The sequence below is a fragment of the Typopeltis vanoorti genome, chromosome 23 (genome assembly GCF_054136105.1).
Source record: "Typopeltis vanoorti isolate ZY-2024b chromosome 23, IOZ_Tvanoo_1.0, whole genome shotgun sequence".
Lineage (NCBI taxonomy): Eukaryota > Metazoa > Arthropoda > Arachnida > Uropygi > Thelyphonidae > Typopeltis > Typopeltis vanoorti.
The window spans coordinates 38,465,615-38,489,050 of record NC_143571.1 but is presented as its reverse complement, the minus strand read 5'-3'; the positions used below and the strand labels follow the sequence as shown (position 1 = coordinate 38,489,050).

General features: G+C 36.2%; 1 protein-coding gene across 2 annotated transcripts in view; it reads right to left on the bottom strand.

Annotated features, from left to right (window-relative positions):
* Positions 1 to 23,436, bottom strand: part of LOC150093788 (cytoplasmic dynein 1 intermediate chain 1-like) — a 479,575-nt gene that overhangs the window by 392,276 nt on the left and 63,863 nt on the right. The window lies entirely within an intron of this gene.

Below are 23,436 nucleotides of genomic sequence, written 5' to 3'. Positions count from 1 at the left end.
ACTGCTTTGCGCAAAAAATCCCTAACCACTTCCCATGCACTAATGACATCCATTCCATGCTGCTTCTTATGACATGGCTGCTACAAGTTGACACTTTATTTTGTCATAATCGCCAACTTTGTGGTTTCACATAAACCCTTTCTTGACTGAAAATTCCACATGTTGAGAAACCTTCCATACCAGATCCAACACTCTCAAATCCCTGATCCCCATCCATCACGTGCTGTTTCAGGTAATCATCCCTTAATACCTGTATAAATTCCATTTCCATTTTGCCATGGGCCTGTTCCTCCTTCCAATTTATATCTCCCATATTTAAAGTCTCCATCGACAATTGCTCAGCCTGCACTCATTGTGCTAATCTGCCAGTGCATGTCATCTGCATCTGCATCCTTAGGTCTACATCTCTAGTGGAGGGAAGGGGGGAATGCATCATTAGTTTGTTTCACCATTTGGTGAAAAAAAAATTTTTTTTTTTTTTTTCGGAAGAGATCAGGCCAGTGTAAATGATTATCAAAGCAGTTAGATTTATTTACTTTTGTGTAGTGTCATGTAGTCCGCGCGGTTAGCCTAGTTTCTTTGCGCTTCGCAACCATATGCCTGGAGAAGGAGTGTCCTAGGTTCGATTCCCGTTGACGACGTGAGGAGCTTAAGGATCTTCCTCAGCCATAGCCAAGTTAGCCGGTCTTGGGCGTGGGCAGCAGGGTTTTTTCCGCCAGTTTATCTGGGGTTTTTCATCCCGCAAGCAGGCAAACCGGCCCCGTGAACACACAGGTTACAGTCATAAATACTTACGGCAAGGAAGGCAACGGGAAACCACCTTGCTCATAATCATCTCTCCCTAGAATGGTAGCTTATAGCTACCCTCCCGCGGCCGTATGGCAGATGGGAACCAGAAGAAGTGTCATGTAACTTGTGTCTTGTTTATATATGTTTTCCTGATGATGACAATGATATAGAGATCAACACATCTAGTGTTATGTAAGTAAAGTAATTGCTCTAACATGTGTATTTCTGTCTCCATAAATTCTACACAATGAATGCTGAGCACCATGTAACATTGCAAGAAAGAATATTAAAAATGAAGATATTAGGAAGGAACTTGACATTATTAGTAGTTAAGAACATGTGGGCAGAGCTAATCTAAGGTGGTATGGTCACTTAAACAGAATAGGAGAGTAAAAGGTTAAGGAAAACAAGTGTTTGATGCCAAGATGGAAGGAAAAAGACCTACAGGATGACCAAGATCAAGGTGGAGCGATTCAGTCAGAAGTGTCCTCGAAGACAGAAATATAACATACATAACAATACGGTAGTGTTGACAGGTAAGAGATTAATTTGGCAAAATACTGTTAATAACAAATTAGTAATAATGTAAATTTAATCATGCAGTACTGTGATAGTGTCTTGTGCACCCTTTATAGGTACATATTATATTAGGAAATTGATAATGATATTCATATGAAATCATTATACTATTATGAAGAATAAGAGCAGAAAGGTAGGAACTTGACAGAACAGGCACTGATTAAGAGAAAGCAGACATAGCATCTGCTTTCTCTTAATCAGTGTCATATGTTTAAAGTGAATTTGTGGAGTTACTCATTTGTTGTATAAAAATCAGAATGTATAATTCTGATCACTGAGGAATTGCACGAAGTCTTGTAAATGTATGAACAGCATTCGTTTGGGGGAAGGAGCAACATTAAAATCTGCAAAACAAGCACTTACTCTCTTTGATCAAGAAAACATAATTGTGTTTCAGATGTAAAATGGAAATTAAAACCAAACGTGAAATTCACGCATACTGCAGTAAGTATGCATAGTTATGTATAGTAATGTAATAATAGTAAATAATGTAATGTAATAGTAATATATAGTAAATGTAATGTATAATGTTATGACAGGAGCTTAGAGATATCATGCAAGTGACTGCAACACCTGTTTAATATAGATCTCTTGAAAAGAATAGAGCATATTAAAAGTTACTAGCAAACGAGTCAGCAGATATCCCAAGAGAATACAAAGAAAAATTTAAGCTGTATATAAAAATAATAACAGAAGTCATTGGAAGACTTTCCTAAGAATAGAGAATTTAAATATCAGGAATTTGCTAGCCTGGCTGGGTGATAAGCAGATCTACTCTCCAACCAAGACTGTGGGTTCAAATTCAGACCATTAGCATGGATGTTTGTGAATGTCTTTATGTGATAGATAAATTTCATTTCCCAGAGCGAGACCACTATCCCACTTATTCAAAGCCTAATATGGCTGGGAAAAGAAAAAAAAAAGCTTCACATTTGGTATCTAGACTAGTTTCCAGATTATGCAAGAAATAAATAAAAAATACAAATATATTATATGCCCATTACTGTTAAGCAATGAGACTGATTATTTACAGGACAGTCATTTGAATAAAAGTCACAAATATATCTATAGTTTTGACTGCTAGAGTGTGTTCTAATCACAGGTGCAACTTTCAAGTGAGTGATGCAGTAGTTTTCGTGTGGCAACTGTTGAAGTAAGAGTGAGCAAGTGGAGCATGTCAGAAGTTGCATCATGGAGCAAAGAGCTACAATAAACTTTTACTGCAAATTAGAAAAAACTGTTATAGAAGTGTACCAAGACCTAAAAAAATTTAGTGATGAATATCTGAGTGCTGGAGTCCCTGAGGATGAACCATGCTGTGGACAGCCAGTTTCTGCACAGACAAATGAAAATGTGGTGAAAGCTAGGGAAATTGTTGTCCACGATAGGCAAATAACCACTAGGCTACTCGCTATACAGCATGGTGTCAGTAAGGAAACAGCCAGATTAATCTTAGAAAGAGATTTGCACAAGAGGAAGATTTGTTTGATGTCTGTGCTGCACATGCTGACACATGAACAGAGAAAGTACCGAGTTGCATATTGTCAAAATTTCATCTACGTAGTTGATCAGATCATGATGTGTTGCAAAGAATTGTCACTGGTGAGGAAAGTTGTTTTCAGTTTGATCCAGAAATGAAATGCTAGAACATAGAATAGCATGGAACATCTTCTCCCCTGCAGAAGAAAGTCAAGTTGCAAAAATCACATGTCAAGACAATGGTCATTGTTCCCCCTCCCCCTAATTTGAACCTCCTTCAGTGTCAGGGTCACACCACATTGGATGTCCTCGATGTCGCTGAAGTGCTCCCCTTTCAAGGCACACTTCATCTTTGGGAAGAGGAAAAAGTCTGCAAGGAACCAAATCTGGCAAATAGGGGTATGTTTGATCATCAAACATACAGACATCAAACAAATCTTCCTCTTGTGCAAAGAGATTTGCACAAGAGGAAGATTTGTTTGATGTCTGTGCTGCACATGCTGACACATGAACAGAGAAAGTACCGAGTTGCATAATGTCAAAATTTCATCTACGTAGTTGATCAGATCATGATGTGTTGCAAAGAATTGTCACTGGTGAGGAAAGTTGTTTTCAGTTTGATCCAGAAATGAAATGCTAGAACATGGAATAGCGTGGAACATCTTCTCCCCTGCAGAAGAAAGTCAAGTTGCAAAAATCACATGTCAAGACAATGGTCATTGTTCCCCCCTCCCCCTAACACTGCTGGAATTATCTCCTGCGACTTTGTTCCTGAGAGCAACACAGTGAACGGTCAGTACTGTTTAGGAGTAATGCAATATCAGTACAACCACATGCAATTTCAGGAAAGAACTGTTCCACAACAACAACTGGTTTCTGTTGCATAACAACATACCCATGCACTGTGCGCTGTTTATAAAGCAGTTCCTGGAACCAATGTCTATCTGTGTGATCAAACATACCCCTATTTGCCAGATTCGGTTCCTTGCAGACTTTTTCCTCTTCCCAAAGATGAAGTGTCCCTTGAAAGGGGAGCACTTCAGCGACATCGAGGACATCCAATGTGGTGTGACCCTGACAGTGAAGGAGGTTCTTGTTCAGGACTTCCACCGTGCCTTCAAACACCTGTGTGGCAGATGTAAATGTTGTGTGGGGTTGGAGGGAGATTATTTTGAATCTGTGTAATTGACAATTCCAAATATAGTTCTTTGTTCTGATATAATAACAATCTGTTGTCTCATTACTTAACAGGCACACTGTGTGTGTGTGTGTGTGTGTGTGTGTGTGTGTGTGTGTGTGTGTGTGTGTGTGTGTGTGTGTGTGTGTGTGTGTGTGTGTGTGTGTGTAATTGATAAAAATAGAAAAAATAATAATCTTGGCCCACCCCTATTTATGACATTTTGTGGATAGAATCCCAAAACACAGAAAGAGCACAATATCCTAGAGGCTACTGAAAAAAGATTAAAAATGAAACAAAAAGTGCATTATTAAAGGAAAATGAGATGATAATAGTAACATGAAAACTGTAGACAAAGATATCCTAGATGTAGGAAGATTTTTCACTTAGTTACAAAATAAATTAAACTCACCAAGAAATTATATCCTTGTTTAACCCTTTACCCTAATTATGATTGTGAATTACAGTCGTAGAATGGAGAATATTCTCCAAGACCACACTACTTACATCCCACAAAAACACGGGTCAATAAAATTTAAAAAAAAAAAGCTTACTGGCTTCCTAACACCACAAAATAACTCACACCCTTTAGTCCTTGTCCCCCCTCCTGCCAATATATGGTTTACCTAACATTCATAAACCACCCAAGTACCCTAAGACCTTATAGGAGATGCCACTGATTCCCCCACACTACACATTATCAAAACAGCTAGCAAACGTTCCAACCCAAGTCATGCTATATTCTATATAAAAAACTTCAGCCATTTCAAAACCGCTACTGAAAATCTAACTTTACAGATATATTGGTAAGCTTTGACACCCTTAATACTCATCAAAAATGTTTTCCCTTCTGATATCTTATATCACTCTTCCTTTGCCATCAATTCTGGATATTTTTCTTGGAAGAACAAATTTTACAAACACAGGGAACTGCTATGAGTTTCCCCTCCTCTCACCCCCACCTGCCAATTTTTACATGAAAACCTTTTGAAAAACAAGCCATAGAATCAATCACCCCCCCCCCAAAAAAAAAAACTTCTATCTGGCTATGTATTGTGGATCATGTGTTCTCAATACATAGCCAGATAGAAGTTTTTTTTTTGGCTTCAAGGCTCAGGTACATTCAACTCCTTCCTCTGTCACCTCAACAGTCTACATCCAAAAATCCAGTTTATGATGGAAAAGGAAATTAACAACAGTTTATCCTGCAGCTGGACACTTTAGTGATGCACTTTCCAAATGGTAACTTAACTTTCACTGTATACAGAAAACCCACTCACACAGGCAGATATATTCACAAACTTTCCCACCACCATCACACTCAACAATATGGCATCATTAAAACTAACCTATACAGCCTACAATTTTTGTTCCAGTGGAACTCTTTCAACAGAACTCAACTATATGAACAATATATTCCTACTCAATGGCTACAGTTCTTACAGAATTTAAAAAAATAATCAATCCTCTTCCATAATCCTAAGTCTTCTCTTCAGAAGGATTTCAGGAATGCCACTTCCTGCATCCGAGGTACATCTGAAAAAATAGCCAGGTCTATAAAAAAAAAAATACAACCTTTGCACAACTTTTAAGCCACACCAGAAACTTGCTATCTTTATCCAGTCCACTAAAGTTCAGCAATTGAAGTATATAGTGCTGTTCTTGCAAGTTGACATACTTTGGACTGACAAGTAGATCAGCCATCTAAAACCATCCGTTTAGATGAGAACACAAAACATTCATCTGAAATAGTTAATCTGGTCCTGCAGACCATGTATGGATAATACCACTAACAGGATCTTCTAGAAAAGAGTCACATGCTCCACAGTAAATTAAAAAAAAAAAAAAAGACTGTTTTTGCAATCTGCAGCTGAACTCAGAAATCAACTGAATTTAAATAAATATGAATGCAAGAAACTTCCCAAAATATGGGAAACAAAATCCTCAGATATCCCAATTTACAACCCAGGTATCCTACAAATGCCCATAGAGAGAGAGAAGTGGATCCCATCTAGGGTATCCAGAGAGTTCACCAAAAACAGTTTATCGAAAGACGATTTACCGAACAACAATTTATCGAAAAAACAATTCATCAAAAATCATTTCATCGAACAATAGTTAATCAAAAAAGCAATTCATCAAAATGCAGTTCCCCAAAAAAGCAATTCACTGATCATCAGTTGATTTAAAACAGAATTCATCGAAACGCAATTGATCAAAAAACAAGAATTCATTGAAAAATCACAATTCGTCGAAAATACAGTTCACTGAAAAATGATTTATAAGGCATGTAGAGTGAAGATGTGTGTGTGCAATTTTTTGTTTTGAATTGTTTTGAGAGGAATATATCTTTCAGGTCACTTATATACAGTAATCTACTGTTTATCAGACTTCGTTGGGAAAGTGATTTTTTGCAGGGCAATATGAAGGATCGTTAACTAACTACCTATACTGGTCTCAGTGGATATCATTCACTGATACAATAGAGATGTTAACATTTCATAAAGGTATTTCATCCTCATGAAAATAACATCCTGCAGAACTTGGTCAGTGGGGAAGAGGAACACTGATGGTGAGTGATTTGGAGATATCCATGAGGAATTGACAAAACTCAATATCAATCAGCATCTAGGACTTGTTGATATATCAACATGTGTCTTGAGGTATTCTCTTTGATGAACAGCATGGGTTTACTAAGGGAAAATCATGTTTTAGCAGTATAGTTATTTATTATAAAAGTCAGTCAGGTGAATTGGGAAAATTGGATGCATAAACTGTGGTATATTTAGATTTTGCTAAATCCTTTGATAGATTGCAAAATAACAACCTGGCATTTAAAGTGGAACAGATGGGATTGGATAATACATTAGTGTGCACTCGACTGATTGGCTGTCCGACATGTATCGGCAAGTTGGGTATGGGGGCACGATATCCCAGAAGAGGAAGTCACTAGTGGTGTGGCCCAAGGACCAGTTGAACATAACAAGCTGCACAAGGGGCACTGAAAAGTTCTGATGAATACCTGGAACAAAAATGATATTAAAGCAACTGATATAAACCAAAAGGAAGTAAATGTCTTACAATCCTTTAATGCCTACGTTTCCTCAAATTGTAATAATTTTTTATTTTTCATTCAGGATATGTAAGAAGACATGTTAGAGATTTTGAAGAAATTCGAAGACATGGAGGTGCGGGCCATCACGTTTTTCATACTGCAAGAAAAGTTCCCAACTGAGATTCACCAAACTTTGTGTGAGACTTTAGGGAACTATGCCCCCAGTATAACCAACAATTGCTAGATGGATGGCCAAGTTGAATGCTGGGCATCCTGAAGCATAGATGCTACCAGCTCAGAGAGACCTTCCCCAGCGATCACACCAAAACATCGATGCAGTGCATTCCATGATCCTTGATGAACAAATACCAGCCAAAAACATTGCAAAGACTCTGGAGATATCTAAGGAACGAGTTGGGGTTATTATCCACCAAAATCTGGACATGCAGAAATTCTCAGCAAAGTGTGCCCTCAAATGTCTGAATGCCAACCAAAAGAGAAAACATCTATGGTCATTTCTGAGAAATCGGGTGCAAATTTTTGGTTCGTATTCTGACTGTTGATGAAACATAGCTTCGTCACTATGACCTACAGAACATACAACAGTCAATGGAGCGAAGACACCAAAGTTCTCCACAGTCAAAGATATTTCAACCAAAAATTCAGCAGGGAAGGTGTTATAGCAGCTCCGAAGGAATTGAAGGAGGTACTGAAGGATGGGATTCAGCAGAGACGTGTTAATTTTGCAGGACAATGCACCTGCTTATGAAACCCAACAGACAGTACACAACTTGGGCTTTCAATGTCTGCCTCACCCACCATATTCGCCAGACCTGGTCCCATCTGACGATTTCCAATTCTCAAAATTTAAAAAAAACACTTGAAAGGAACAAAAATTACCACAGGCGATGAAGTCATATCTGCAGCTAAGGGCTGTTTTTTTTTTTTTTTGCTAAAAAAAGGAAAGGCTTTTTTTCTCAAAGGATTCCAAATGGCAGCATCATTGTGATAAATGTATAACACTTCGTGGGAAATATGTAGAATAATGAGTAAGTTAGGTGGTTCTACCTCAATTCCTTCACGGTGATTATCACAAATATTCAGCACAAGCTCGTACGATTTAAAAGTTTGAGAGGCACAGATGGGAAACGGAATATAGAATGGTGGTAAGATATGTTAGAGGACATAGAAGAGATAAGGGATCTGTGATGTTGAGAAGATATTTTGCTAAAATTGTGAGGACAGCACAGCACATTATGTCTGTGATGCTGAGAACACTGAAATGTAGGCATAAAGATGTAATGAATCCACTGTATAAAGCTTTATTCAGACCACATATGGATTACTGTGCCAAGATTTTGTTACTTGGTTTTCAAATAGATGAAGTTATGTTGTAAAAGATTCAAAGACGATTGACTAAGGTGGTTTCTAGTCTCTGGAATGTTGAACATGAAGATTGCGGGAATGTTATTGTAGAGTCTAGTGGATAGGAGAATGATGGAGGGGACGTCATCAAGACATAAGCTATTAAGGAGTAATTATCGGATTAATGAGTATCGCTTTTTCATAGAATGGATGGATACAGGAGAGAAAAAGAGCCCATCCCTGGACGCTGTATAAAAAGGTTGTGAGCAAATGAGCAAAAAATGTTTTGTTTTGTTTTTTTGCGTGGTGAGTTGAGGTTGGTTGGAATGCATTGCCTGCAAATGTAGTGGGAGAAGATGGTGAATGCATTCAAGCCACTGTACGATGAGCTGTGTGTATAAAGCAGGACCTCCCATGAGTTGTTGAGTGCAGGGAGGTCTAATAATAATACATGCATGCCCAGTCGTACAACACGTTACAAACCACCGCCGCATAGCGAATTTCACTGTATAGTGAATCACTGCTGTTTTTATCATTTGCAGAATGCATGTAATGGCTAAATAAAGTTTTAAGTAGTCATATATATGTGTGTAAATGATGTAAATAAAGCATTCATTTACGTCAGGTACACAAAAGAAATATTTAGAATAATTTTCAGAAACAAAAAATTATTCTGAATCGCATGGCTTAAAGAAAGACACCAACCTGTTCAGTCATGTTTCATCCAATTGTAAAAATTTTTTATCCTCAATTGTATTAAATAAATGCAACTGTTATATTTTAATTTTAAATTTAATTAGCTCTAATTTCAGCCCATTAGTTTTAAACCATGAACATGTGACTGTGTATGTAGAGGGGTTCTAATCTATGCATGCATTCTTTTAGAATATATAAGAAGACCTAAAATTAACTGATCTTTGTTCTGGATGTTCATCAGAACTTTCCACCCCCTTCCTCGTATGAATGGGTGCGACTTGTAATTGAAAAGCATCGTATAAGCGGACTGTTGTAAAGCGAAACTTTATAAGACTGGTATTACAATAATGATAATAATAACTTGAAGGATTATTGGCCTCAAGGCAGTCTCTGGGCCTATAAATGCATCTTGTGTTATTGTTAAATCAAAACATAACCACTAAAGCATTTTGGTTATGTCAGTTTAAAGAAATACAAATAATAAATAAAAAGTAATAAATAACATTTTCGGCATAATGTCTTTCTCACAAGCAAACAAAAAAACGTTAGCTGTTAAAAGATTCCCAAAGCAGGGAGAAATATTTATCAGAACAAACTATAAACAAAAACAGTAGTTTGACTTGCTGCATTTATTCTGCTTCTAATGGAAAGACGTTTTCCTGAACTGCATATAACTTACATCCTTTCAATCAAATGGAAAATTCTAAATCCCCTCTCATTCAAAAAAATATAAAATAAAAATAAATTATTTTTGTACTCTTTCAGAAAAAAAAGAAATAGCATTTAAAATATTATTATTATTATTATTATAAAAACCTCCATGGAGTCAAAGACTCATTGTGGGAGGTCCACTGTTATACACACAGTTTATCATACTGTGCCTTAAATATATTCACTGTCTCTGCACACACCACACTCTCGGGCAAAGCATTCCAATCACTCACCACTCTCCATGCAAAAAACCTGCTCCTCACTCCCTTGCTCACACCCTCCTTATACAGCTTCCAGGAATGACCTCTTGTTCTCCTGCTATCCTCACCCATTCTGTGCAAAACCTCCCTGACGTTAATCTGGTAATAACCACTCAACAGCTTATATGTCTCAATCATATCCCCCCTCCTCCTTCTATCCACCAATTTCTGCAAATTGCATTTTGTCAATCTGTCTTTATACTCTACATTCCAGAGACCAGAAACCACCTTAGTCAATCGCCTCTGAACTTTTTCCAACGCAATTTCATCTTTTTGAAAACCAGGTGACCAGATCTGTGCACAGTAATCCATATGTGGCCTGATCAAAGCCTTATACAAAGGAACCATAACATCCTTACTTCTACAAGTCAATATCCTCCGCATCATTCCCATTATCCGCTGTGTTGTCTTCACTATTTTAGTAACATGTCCCCGAAATTTTAGGTCCTTGTCTACAATCACTCCCAGATCTCTCATTTCCTCTACCTCTTCCAAGATATTTGCATTGATTGTGTACTTTACACCCCATCTCTGCTTCCCAAATTTCAAAACCTTACACTTTGAGACACTGAATTGACATCCCCACTTATTTACCCATTCAGACAGTGTATTCAAGTCCTCTTGCAAAGCTACAGCATCCACACTACTCCTGATAGCTCTGCCCAACTTTGCATCATCTGCAAACAACTGCACATCACCATTCAGACCTCTCCAGATATCATTTACATACAAATTAAACAGCAATGTGCATTTCAAATTTTGAAAGGCAATGCAATTCAAAATGGTCACAATTAAAATATATTCTCTCTTGCTGTGTGTGTGTGGTAAGCAGATGATAGTGCCCACTCTGCTAGGTTCTAGAGTTAAGAGGAAAAAATAAAAAAGATTATAGTAAATGAATCACTGCAGTAACAGCAGTTGTTACGTTAGAGCTACCTAACTTGTTCATTTTATTTCTGTGATGTTTGCTTTTTTCTGGCTATCTCATCAAGAAGTTATTTGGTGTTCATTTACCCCCCCCCTCCCAAGCTCTCGGTATAAACAAATATGTTTTTTTGAGCATTCCACTTTTATAAAAGCACCATGGCACTTCAAATTGTAAAGCCAACTTCCTTCACACTGGTTATTCATTTCAGTACAATACATTCACCATGCTGACTTAAGCAGTGTTCTTTGCCGATTTCTTTTTACAAATGAAGTGCTAGTTTAACAATAATTAAACATGTTTGTTATTAATATGTAGTGTGCAGTTTAACTGCATATAAACTTTTAAAGTCAAGTTATTGCAAAAGAAAGTTGCTTGGCAAATAAATCAATGTTCATCCTTCCTAACTAAATTATTGTTAACTTGTGTTATATCACACGTAATATCTTGAGAAACTTCGACTGTTATATTAGTAACGTTTCTCCCATCAAGGCTAAGAGATATATTGTTATCCAGGAATGCTATAGTTCAGCCAGTGTCAAGAAAGGTGCTAGTAACATGATATTTTATTGAAATGGGACACTGGAAGAAGGCATGTAGCTATGAATTTGTCAAGGATGCAAATAACCAAGTTATGCTTCCGATACGCTTTGTTTCTAAAATATCTTAATTTTTATAATCTCTATATATCACTACAGATGAAAAAATTGGCTTATCAATAATTGCTTATTTTTAGAGTATACTGCTTAAAAGCATGTCGACGGATGCATAAACCATGCAAGTTATTTACAGTAATCACTTTAGCAAAATAGGTCTTTTTCTTCTCCTTTCATGCAGCTGAAATGGTCACGCAAATGCTCCAGATTGTCGGCACTTGAATGAATCCATATGATATATGATAAGTTGGGAGAAGAAAAAAATGAAAAATTTAAAATATGGCACAAGCCAAGAAATTGTATAATAAATTACATAGAAATAGTGGATATTAAAGATCCAATATTATTTCAAAACCTACTGTTTGAAGAAACCATGAAAGTTTCCAAAATCTGACCTGAGAACTTAAGAGAATAAAATCCTCGTAAGCTCTCAGGTTATTTTAATTGTTATTTTAAGTAGTGCAATCTAAAGCATCAGGGTTAAGTTAGCTTGCACTACTTTAAATAACACGACCACTGCCAAGCGTATTTATATTTGCCTTATATATATGTGTGTGTGTGTGTGTGTGTGTGTGTGTGTGTGTGTGTGTGTGTGTGATTAGTACTATTAACTCGGGGTTGGGATATGTTCATTTTTCTAAATTAACTGACTTAAAACCCGAGAATTATAACACAATGACATTTATTTGAAAAAACGCAACATGTTTCGTCGAGAATGACTTCATCGGGCGATAAGAACATAGAAAGATATTAAAAGACATGAAATTATAATTGTATAATTATAATTGTATAAGGCTTTATAATTGTATAGCTTTAGAGTGTGTCAATGTTAATTTCGTGTCTTTTAATATCTTTCTATGTTCTTATCGCCTGATGAAGTCTTCTTGACGAAACATGTTGCATTTTTTCAAATAAATGTCATTGTGTTATAATTCTTTAAGTTTTAAGTCAGTTAATTTAGAAAAATGAATATATATATATATATATATATATATATATATATATATATATACATAGTATGCCTTTGATATATGGCATCTCTGAATGTTCGTCAAAAATTATGAAGAAATACAAACTCGCTGCTACCTCTAAACCAATCAACCAAATTCACAACTTGCTACCTTCTCCAAACGACAAACCAATGGCAAAACACCAATCTGCTACATAGATCCATATATAAACATGAACATTTGTATAAAGAAAGCGTTCTAGCCTTAGGTCACAGACCCAATCTTAACCGTAACAACTGTCTCACTGTCCCAAAAGTCTGGGAAATTGTTATCCTCAATTGTATAAAATAAATTTGTCAATTATATTTTAATTTAATTACAGCCCAATAGTTTTTAATCCTTAAACACGCTATTGTCTATATAGAGGGATTCCAATGTAAGCATGCACACTGTGCTTTGTTTTTTTTTTATATAATTCCTATTGTTGCTTAATAACTGTACTGATGATGTCTTATGACACTTAAGATGAAATATTTGGATATTATCAAATAGTTAATTACTGGGGCATATGTATGAAATTTTAATTATTGAAATTATCGATACTTTTGGGAATCCTACATTCACTAGTTTTGTTTTTTTTTAATGTCAGCGGCTCTTCTGTCTTATCAATAATAAATATCTCACACATGTATTTTGTGGAGATCAAAAACCTCTCATAATACACAAAAGTATTCATTTTTATTTAGGAATTGATAAATTTTTACTACTTCTGTTGTTTCCAAGACAGAATGAAAATGCCCCTATACATTAAAAAACTTTCCAATTTGAACAGATGCTGTACTGCAGAAGCCAGAAAAACAAGTGGCTTTTTTATCACTAAATACAGGACATTTGTGCACTATTTTTAGGAACAATTAGCATAATTAAAGACAAATTGAATGACACACTTAATGAAACATTACTCCTGCAGACTATGCAAACGGAGCAGATTTATTGTGGCAATAAAACTAACTAAAGAAAAACTAACTAAAGGCATTTGTCTAACAGCTGCTTTCAAATTTTCATTTCCAGAGATATGTGTAACAGCTGTTTGTAATAGTCATTGGATACAGAAAGCACTCAATTTATGAAAAGTAAAATAAATATATATATATATATATATATATATATAACTTGAAATCAGCTTGATATCATCCAGACACTTAAATGCTAATTGTGTTTAAGTGTCTGGATGGAACTAAAGCTTTGTGAAAATGCGACCACTCAACCTTGTAGTTGCATACTATGCTAAAAGCTAGTACTTGCCAGGAAATAAGGGAACGGTAGACACCCCGGTGCGAATGAGACGTGTTAATACAATTTTAAACATGGAATACATAAAGGTCAATTGAACAATAGCTATGCTTCACGCATGCCATTTCTCAAAGGGTTCACACTTTGTGGTGAGATTAGATTATCATTGGCAAATCATCCAGGAATGCATTAGCAGAGCTAATCTCAGGTGGTATGGTCACTTAAACAGAATGGGCGAAGGAAGATTAGCAAAACAAGTGTTCTCTGCCAGGTTGGCAGCAAAACGATCCAGAGGAAGACCAAGATATAGGTGGATTGATACGGTACAAAGTGCTTTAGACGATAGAAATATAAGATCTGATAATGTTGGAGTCTTGACAAGTAACAGACTGATTTGGAGGAAAATTGTAGATAGGAAGTTAGTAATGATGTAATTTTTTTCATGTAGTACTATCATATCCTGTATACCCCTTGAGGGTACATGGCAGGAATTTGATGATGAATACTAGAGTGAGACATGGTTAATTTGAATTTTGATATGATTTTTAAATACACCCATATAATGCACACAGAAATCAGAAAAACTAATCACTTGGAAAATTATAATTTTTCAGGAATGAATCAAAGAAAGGCTGAAATAACACGTTTTACTTATTTACACATATGTTCCAATCTCATGTTTTTCCTAGGAATTGTGTTAGCAGATCATCATAAAATGAAGTTTTTTCCCTTCAGTTCCATCATCAATGTCTTATCAATAGCGATTAAGCTGAGGCCACATAGCCTTTCCTGTGATTGTCTTTTTCTATAATACATACGTATTTCTTTGTAGCTGAAAAAGAATGCTCGACTAGCAACAGGGCTCAGAATCAACATCACAAGTTCTGTTAACTTATAAATTTCCTTGAATGCAATGGGAAGTTGATTTTCTTTCAAAAAATTTACTAGGTTTCCTGGCAAATTCATCAGAAGAAAAGAGTACTTTTAATTCATTTTGCAAGCGATGTGCTCAAAAACTGGACCATAAAAATCCTTTAAGTTTTTTTTTTATTATTATTTCTTTAAATAACATCAGGAAATGATTATGCCCTGATTATTGTTATGTGACCTTTTCATGATTTGAGTCTAATTTCTATTAGCCTTTCACAGTCTAGTAATAATAATATACAGTGCTGTTCTTCATATATTTCTGTATCATTATAACTGCCTTTGGTATTTCTTCTCGTTTTTTTAGTCCGTAATGATTGCATATAGTTATTGGTTTGTTTGGTACCTTTTTTCTTTTTCTTTGTTTCTGTTACTATATATACATATCTTTACACTGACTTGGTTTAGTTGTTCATCAACCTCCTCTTCTTTATGTGTGATGCTCCATACATTCCAAGTTGCAATTTACATTATATGTTCCTTCTTCCAGATTTCTTTACCTTTTTCCTGAATCATGGTCGTTTCCCCTGACAGTCTGGCTTTTCTTTGGCTGAAACTTGAAAGTATATGAAATTTTTCCAGGACAGGTTACTAGCCTTTTGCTGAAAAAGTCTAGTGATAGGGTTGCTACCTAATACCTTTGAACAAGCAGTTCTAACAGAATTTGCTCTGTTAAGGGCAGTGGTGCACTCGGGATTTAATCTTGGGGGAGGGGGGGTGGGCGAGTTGAATAGACAATTTGAGAATACACACTACGCATTGCATACGACCTATGACTGAGCATCTGCAGCGATAGCAAATACATAATCTCTTCTGGATTGCCCCGGGCAAACGAAGTAGTGCTCGGTCCGCCTGAGCTCTACCTTGTTCACCTTGCATTCACAGCAGCCATGATTACCGAGAGCTATAGGGTATTTCCACCTTATGTGACTACTAATTCATAAGTAGTATAGAAATAGAAGACACGACACAACATAAATAAAAAAAAAAATAATTTTAATTAGGAAAAGATTTTTGGAAAATTTTCTAGTTTTTTTTTTTTTTCATTTTTTTGGGGGGGGATCTGGTTAGTAGTGTTGACTGCCATATGTCAGCACCTAATTGACATTATTCAGAAGTGGGGAAAATGTACTTTTTGAAATATTTTATCTACAAACTCATGATTTCTTCCATTATATTTCATAACAAGTGTTATTTTAGATATTAGCGATGAAGTTTTCACTTCTCTTATTTATATATACTTAATATTAGCTGCACTAAGTCGCCGCTAGAGGGCTACACAGTGTGTAGTGTTTTCAGAGAGCTCCCAAAAGCTAAGTATAATTCGAGTGAAAATTAGAATATAGGTTTAAATCATAACGTAATATTGTCTAATTTTGGTAGCTTGTTGTGTCTGTGTGATTTTGGTATGAATTCCGCTTTATTTAATTTAGTATTTTAATGATACGTTTCATAGAATAGCACATGGCACCAATGCGATGTAAGATAATGGCATCCAAAAATACGACACCTTTGTTCAAAAACTCCAATGTGATGTATGTGGGATGTATGCATTCCCGAATGAGGCTGGAGTTTGGATTGAAAGTTGTCACTATGGTGGAAGAATGTGCAGAAAGTGTAAGCAAAGTGAGGAGTTGAAGTATGTGTCAGGTTGTGAGATAGTTATAGTTGAAGAAAGCCAGAATGTCAGTGAAAATAGTGGCTTGATAGGGAATTGCGATGTTGTACAAGATGGTGGTGATCAAAGAAAGAGTGAAAGCAACTATACAGAGGGAGAAAATGGTTTGAATGACGAAAAAAATGAGGAATTATTTGTAGGGAGTGAGATCGCTAGGTTGCACGCAGTGCTACAAAATGCGCAGCAGCAATTAGAGCACCTGCAAAACTCCTTCCAGAGTGATTCAGCTAACATAAATAAACAAGTGTTTGAAAGGAAAAATAAGTGTAAGAGTGGGAGAGTTTCTGAAATGAAGGAAAGAGTGTTATATGGCGCCTCGTTATTAAGAGGAGTGACAGATGGGAGTTTAACTAAATCATACTTACGTGCGAAAATTAAGGATGTAAGTGAGAGTATTAGGGCGCAAAAACAGAGGGTGAAAGAATTAATAGTTGTGGCTGGTACGAATGAATTGAAAGGAGATAAATTTTTTATGAGAGAGGACTTGAAAGTATTGTTAAAGGTAGCGAAAGAAAAGAGTGACAGAGTTATAATGGTGAGTTAGTTGCCACGGTATGACAGAGAGGAGTTTAGAAGGGGCCATAATTGCAAATGACATTATGCGCAGGTTATGCAGATGGTGTGGTGTGGAATTAGTGAACGTGTGGAATGAGTTTGATGGGCGAAAGGATTTATACAAGATGGATGGCCTGCATTTGAATGGATTTCGTGTGCGGAAACTGGTAAAAGTGTTGCTGAATGAAGTGAAAATGGATGAGCAGAACCAGGGAAACTAGAACTACCAAGGAGGGAGGAGGGAGTGGATATGTGAACATCAGTGAGACAATTGAGTGTAAGAATGTATATAATGTACCCGAGCCAGCACTAAGGACAAAAAATGGGAATGGGACATTTAGAATAACGCATCAAGATAGTGGTGGGACAAAGGGATCACTGCATTTCATGTATACTAATGCCAGGAGTATTAGGAACAAGAAGGAAGAATTTTTGGCCTTGATTGGCTCTTCCTGGCCACAGGTTATTGGCATTAGTGAAACATGGCTGACGGAAGATGATATAGTTAGTGGGATAGAATGTGTAGGTTATAGTGTTTAGGAGGGACAGAGAGAATAAAATGGGGGGGGGGGGGGTTTATTGATGATAGCTGATGAACTGCAGCCAAGGAGAATTGAAGTTGTATTGCAGGATAGTGAAAGGAGCTCATTTGAGGCTATTTGGTGCGAGATTGAGACTGGCAGAATAAAATATACAGTTGGGTGCTGCTACAGACCAGGTGATGGAATAGACGGTGAAGATAGTATGCATAAACAAACTGATGAAATAAGTGGAAGGAGGGTAATTATTATGGAGGATTTCAACTATGGTAACATTGATTGGAAGGAGGAGAGGACACATGTGAGGAAGGAAATGGATTTTATTCAATTATTAAGGGATAACTATCTGAGCCAGCATGTAATTGAAAATACTAGGGGTGTGAGAGTGCTTGACCTGGTAATAGCGTCTGAGAATTTGACTGTAATGAATATGACCATGCTGCCACCTATTGGTGAGAGTGATTATAAGGTCTTGACCTGGGAGGTGGTTAAAAGTGTGGAATTTTCGATTAAGATATGTGGAATTACCATGCTGGCAAGTATGACAAGCTTAGGAAATTGCTTGGATCAGTGCCATGGCATGTAAAACTGCATGGGCTGGATGTCGATAGAGCATGGGAAGTGGTCAAGGAGCATTTACAGGAGGTTATGGCTGATTGTATATCTAGGGTCCGAATAGTAAAACAAGTAGGGGTTAAATGGATGAATAACACCATTAAGCTTGAGCTGCAAAAAGAGAAACAACTGTGGAGGGAATTTAAAGAAAGATGTGACCTGCAGGCACACGAGCGGTATAAAGTGCAGGCCAGAAGGGTAATGAGTGTGGTAAAAAAAGCAAAAGCGAATTATGAAAGGAAACTAGCTATGCAAGCTAAAGAGAATCACAAACAGTTCTTTCAATATGCTGCAAGCAAAAAAAATTGTATACGGCAAAATGAATGACAATGGTAAGGAGGTCACTGAATCAGCCGATATAGTGGAGTTACGGAGCAAGAAATATATCATCCAGGTGACGACATTTAAAAAATGAAGGAACCATTAGTTTATACGAGAATTGTGATGAATGAAGTGGAGGTGAATAGTCTATTACAGAACCTTAATGTAAATATGTCTGTGGGATTGGATGGTATATCGGCACGGGCCTTGCGTGAAACGGCTAAAGAATTATCAGTGCCCTTGACCATGTTGTTTAATCTGAATCTCGGGTCTGGTTTAGTCCCGAAGGTGTGGAAAGAGGGGAAAATAGTTCCACTGCATAAAGGAGGATCCAAGACTATGGTTGCAAATTACCGACCGATCAGCATATCAGGAGTCATTGTCAAGGTTTTGGAGAAAGTAGTCAAGGGAAAAATACAGGAATGGATTGATGAATATGAGATACTGTACAGGAGACAGCATGGCTTTGTGAAGGGTAGATCATGCCTGAGTAACTTGCTCAAGTTTTATAACACAGTGACGGCTGAACTAGACAAGGGTAATGGGTTTACCCGTAATCCGTAACCTATAATATATGGGAATGGATTTAGGGTTGGCGAGATGGATAGGTGGGTGGTTGATGAAGAGATATCAAAGAGTAGTTTATTCAGGAGTAGAGTCCAAGACAGCCTGTGACTAGTGGTGTGCTGCAGGGTTCTGTTCTTGGACTACTGCTGTTTAATTTGTTCATTAACAATATAGGGAAGGATCTAAGAGGAACAGTTCATTTGTTCGCTGATGATGCAAAGTTGGGTAGGGCAATAGTGAATGCAGAAGATGTCAAAATCTTGCAGGACAACTTGGATAGATTGGAGTTCTGGGGAATGGATGTCAATTTAATGTGACAAAATGTAAGGATATGCATTTTGGGGTGAAAAGATTAGCAGCAGTATACCACATTGGTGGAACTGTACTCCAGGAGATTGATGAGGACAGGGACTTGGGAGTGTTGGTTGATAGGGAGATGAAGTTTAGGGGCCACATTACAAAAGTAGCTAAATCAGCTCATCAACTCACTTGGTTATTGAAATATACCTTGATGAGCAGAGACAAACAGATATGGGTGGGATCAGATTTTCACTGTGACAAGGTGCAAAGATAAAATTTGTTCAAAATGCTTCAGTTATATGTTGTAGATGGAAGACTGCAGTTAGAACTGAAGAAGTACAAGAAGAAAATCAGGTCCGAGACAAAGGTGCACACTATCTCACTGTTATTCATCTATGAGGGTGGTTTGAAAAGTTCCTGACCATAGATGGCAAAACTATCAGCAAGATTTTTTTTTCTAAGTTGGTACATCCATGTCATAAGCATCCATGTGAAATTGCAAGTCATTCTATCAAGTAGTTTGTTTTATACATCTGTCTGAAGCAAAAGTGTTGTCTGTATCCCTTGAAATGGATAAAATTGAGTATCGTGAGGCTATAAAATTCTTTGTAAAAGAAGGTTTTAATACCAAAAGAAATTCATTCGAAGTTCATAAAAGTTTATGGGTGTTCTCCTCCTTCATTTTTGACAATTAAGACATGGGCTGCCGAGTTTAAACGTGACCATACCAGCATTGAAGATGATCCACGTGAATGACGTCCAAAAAGTGTAACACCAGAAATCATTGATCAATACACGATATGGTATTGGATGACCGGCAAGACAAAGTGCATGAAATTGCTGAGACTACAGGCATTTCAAAAGAATGTGTAGGATATATTTTTGCATGAAGAATTGCAAATGAAAAAGCTTTGCACAAGATGGATGCCACGCTTGCTCAGAGCAGATCAAAAACACACTTTCATGAAAATCTCTGAACAGTGCTTGCAGTGTTTTTAACAAGAATGAAACTGATTTTGTAGGTCAATTTATTACTATGGATGAGACTTGGATTCATCTTTCATCAGGACAATGCACCAGAATCCAAACAGCAGTCAAAACAGTGGACAGAAACCAGTTGTTCAGCGCGAAAGAAGACAAAGTCGGTTCCATTAGCAGGAAAGGTCATAGCATCAGTGTTTTGGAATGCTAAAGGCATTTTGTTGATTAATCATCTTGAAAAGGGTAAAACAATAACCAGGAAATATTATTCCAATCTTTTAACCAGACTAGCAAAAAAATTCATGAGAAAAAATCCAGTTTGCAGAAGAAAAAGATCATCTTTCATCAGGACAATGCACCTGTCCACAAAGGTGTTTTGGCAATGGGAAAATTAAGGGATCTGCACAACGAATTGTTGGAACATTATAAATTATAAATGTTGAAATTATAAATTCGTTTTTTCATTGTTAGGCTGTGAACTTTTCAGACCACCCTCGTATATCAGCGATGTTCATAATGTTGATAAAGAATTTTAGTTGATTGCCAAGAATGTATTCATATATTTATTTTAAGACTAATTATTAAGAATGCACTTTGTTAAAAATTTGTGTGGTAGAATTCAAAGCAAGATACTGCTTGCATTCTAATAATATTACCATAAGTACATCCATTCTTAGAAATAAATGTGCTTAAACAATTCCAATTGATGGATTCACAACTCACATAGCCATATAATACATGTTGTATGCAACTCTGTTCCACTACTATTATTCAACATTTATGAAACAGACAAGCACCAGCTAGTAGTAATCATAACAGGCAATGCAAAGAAACAGTAAGTCCGTTTGCTAATATACAAAGCACAGCATGTGTTGGTTATGTGAATAAATTTATATTATTCTTATTTTTTTATTTATTAAAAAAAAAAATTTTAACATCACGGACACCACCAAAAAAGAAGAAAACATATCACTATCATGAATGGGAGACATTATTTTTTGTTATGATAAAAGACAAATGCTGTTTAATTGTAATGTTCATGTTGTGTTACCATATACAAAGGAAACCTGGAACAACACTTTAAAATATTACATGGAAATTATGAAATTAACTATCCACAAAATAGTGATTTGTAGCAGCTTAAAGAACTGAAAAGAAAAGAAAAAAAGCCTTTCAGCTCAACAATCAATTTTTATTAAAGAAATATCAAAGTCAAAGGTGGCTACAGTTGCATCCTACTGATTATGTTATGTTCTTGCTAAAAATAAGAAACCATTTAGTGATATGCAATTTTCAAAAAAAGCATTTTTATAAGTGGCTGATTCTTTGTTTTTTGACTTCAAAAATAAGTCAGAAATAGTTTCTGCCATCAACAACATAACAGTTATCTCACAATACAGTGCCATTACGGGTGGATGAAATAGCTTCTAATTTAAAAGAACAATCATTGCAAGACATCAAGGATTGTCAGGCATTTAGAATTCAATTCAAAGAATTTGGTGTTGTAGTTGATGTATCGCAAAGGATTATTTTGATTAGACTGGTTTATGAAAACTTTTTCATTAAGGAAGAATTACTTATGATAATTTCATTGAAAAATGAACAAAGGATGAAAATTTATTTAACAGTTTTTAAAACTGTTATTAAGTTTTATTACGTCGATCTTTATTTATTAAGTCAATTGCATATGGATATTTATTAGAAAAGTGAATCTTGTGTAAAAATTAGTCAACACCACTGATCTATACAGATCACATTATGAGGAAAATATCATTTGCCTAACATCAAAATGGGAGATATTAATCTCAGCTCTTTACTTTATGCAGATATTATACTTTCAAGAAATCCAGTACATGCTTGCAAGATTCCTTACAGGCTTGTACTGGATGACTAAACTGAATAACTACTGTAATAAATTTGGTATGAATCAGCAATAAAAAGAAACTATGAAATAAGTCACAAATATTAAAAACATCAGCTACATCCTGCATGGGAAACACATTACATGTTTAACACTTAAAACTATTTAGACATAATTTTTCATCAAGATGCCACATTAAATATCAAAACAGAAAACTGAATGAAAACTGAAACAAAGCAAAGCTGGTATCATGGGAAATCAGCTGCATATGTATGGAATAAGAGAGAAATTTATCAAAACACTAAACTAGCTCTATACAAGACAGTGTTCAAACCAACCAACTTAAGGATCTGAGAACTTGATTAAAAGTAAACTCATTATCAAAAGCTGAAGACCACAGATATGAAAGGTCTGATGAAAATTAGGAAAATAAACAGATTGCATCAGTGGCAGAATCATGTTAAAAATGAAAGTATTGGAAAGTTACTTGACAATGTCAGCATTCAGAATGTATAAGACTAATCGCATGTGGTATGGACACTCAAACAGAATGGGAAAGAAAAAGTTAATAAAACATGGCAGAAAAAAAAAAAAAGAAAAAAATAAAGACTACATCAATCCACTTAGACAAGATCCAAATGGATCGATAGTCAGAAGTGCCTTAAAAGACCAAAATATAAGTTCTGATATTCGATTCCTGAGAAATAGACTAATTTGGAGGAAAACTGTTGATAAGAGGTTAGTAATAATGTTAAATTTCATATACTACTACTACCATACTATTCTATATATATCCAATGATGGTACAAGAGCCTCCATAGCTCTGTCAGTATAGACAAAGCCCTTTATTTGGAAAGACCTGGGTTTGATTCCTATCCATGATGTTATCAGTCTCATAAGGAGGCAGAGGGTTTTTCATCCCTCAGGGCAAACCGCCCGTGAACATGCATGCATGCATGCACACACACACACACACACACACACACACACACACACACACACACACACACACACACACACACACACACACACACACACACAGATCTACAGTCATAAAATACATACTTAATCCCTCACTAGGAGGGCTCAACCAAGGAATGGAAGAAGAACTGTGGGCAGGAGGGGGGGGACCCATACAAATAAATAAATTGATGGTA